Source organism: Silene latifolia, chromosome 8 (genome assembly GCF_048544455.1).
Source record: "Silene latifolia isolate original U9 population chromosome 8, ASM4854445v1, whole genome shotgun sequence".
NCBI classification, from domain to species: domain Eukaryota; kingdom Viridiplantae; phylum Streptophyta; class Magnoliopsida; order Caryophyllales; family Caryophyllaceae; genus Silene; species Silene latifolia.
In genome coordinates, this window is record NC_133533.1 from 61,783,709 (window position 1) to 61,785,717 (window position 2,009).

Sequence of the window (2,009 nt, forward strand, 5' to 3'; positions counted from 1 at the left end):
ATGAATAATGATGATCTTTCATATTTGCAAGAAAGGTTCATACTTCCAACAGAAGTCCAGGACCAACAGTGGCAGAAGAAGTCCCCTTCTCCATCAACTCCGGATGAACCATGGCCCTCATGTAGTGCGTGAGGACCGCAAATCTAGGAGTAACCCAGTCCCAACGACCTAGGCTACTCAAGTCAGCCAGAAATAGAAGAAGCTTCGTCAACAACCTCTCCCCCTTGTCTCTGAGGTAAATCGAAGACAAGAACCACCACAGCCACAGACGAGCCCGCTGCTCAGCAGTACAAAGTGGTGGAGGCACCATGCGTCCACCCATCTTCACTCTCGCCGGAACCTTACCGCCGAAGTAGTCCTTAACGTAGGTACTCGGCACCAAACCAGGAACCTGGGCCCCACCCGTGGCCAGGTTGCAGCTGATCAGACTCTCGCCTCGGCCGAGTCTACTCTCATGGCCGTCAACGGCCACACCAGCGGCTCCTCTCCATACGGCAGGCCCGAGAGCATGCCGTAGTCCTCCAAAGTGACCCCGATCTCTCCAAAAGGCATATGGAAATTCGAGGTCGTGTCCCAGAACCGATCAAGAAAGGCTCTAATCAGGCAAAGGTTGGCCCAAATCTTCCTTTCCTTGATCTCCCTCCAGCCTCGTACCAAGGCACCGAAGGCTCCTCGCTCGATAATAGCCTGCTCCTCCTCCGACTGCTTCCCAAAGGCATCCATCATCGTCGTGTAACCGGAGAAGGACCTCATGTTCCCGGCCTCCCGTGTCAATTCGAAAGAAAGCTTTCTTTTGCACAAAGAAATGATAAGAAGTAAATAAAGGAAATGAAAAGCTAAAGGCTTACCATACTCCTCGCCGTCCTGTACGATAAGTGGCTCTCCATTGCCCATATAAGATGTCTACCATCCTATTTTTGGCCCCACTCAGGCGCTCCTGCGAGCTGACGGCCACCTCGTCCCAAATTGGCCCTCCGCGTGGCATCCTTCTCCTCTACGTTCTCCTCCATTCATGAACGGTAGAAGGCTCAACGTCATTCTTCATGGGGTCTCTCCCCGATGTAGAAGGAACGTCCTCTGCAAATCAAAGCGAACAAAGCAATATTAAGCATTTCTTCAAGCGTCTAAAAGCGGCTCTTCTAGGCATCTTTGGCCAAATTTTCCAAAGGCTAATCACACACGTGGTAGTGTGGGTCAAGAAGAGTCTAAGTTCAAGCCTAGTTGCGGGTTTGAGTCAAAAATTCGGCAGCATTTCCCAAGAATGTCAATTATGCCATATAAAAGTGTCCCGGAGAAGCTGTCACAAATCAAAAATCCGGCATGATATAAAGTTTACACATTACTCAAGGGTTCCAAAACAACAAGTTTCATCAAAAATGGACTAGCATAACGCCATTTTCGAAGGGTTTTACGGTTTAGCAGAGAAACCGTCACATTTTGCCCTCAAATCCTTAATACTTGACGAAAATTCAAAAGGAATACTTGGTTATGTTCATAACATGGTCAATTACTCATTTCTAATATCAATTTCATAAGGCAAATCCATTTGGGATGAAAGCCTTAAATTTTCGGCATGAATGGGTATACAAACCTTAATTTTCGAGCCAAAAATCAAGCTCAAATGCAAGTTAAAGCGAGAACAAGACACATACCTTGGTTAGTCATGATTTATGGCGAGATTTAATCAAATTTTGACGGAATTTGGTTGTATTTTTGTGAACAAACGAAAAATTTTGTGTTTTGAAATGAAAAACCAAATACGACTTTACTCGGGTTTTTACCCAGGCAGGGACGAGCTCGGGAAAGGACGTAGCACTTGTTGTGCCTCTTCCAAAGGTCGCAGCTTTTGCTGCGCCTCTTCCGCAGCAGGTTTCCTAAGAAGTTTGTTATTTGCGGTCCCAGTGTCATGCGCCTCTTCCTCAACATATGGCCCTTATCAGCACTTGTTTTCTTCAACAGACTACAGACAACTACGGCATTTTGTCTCCCGCGAGAGTTCATGATCACTA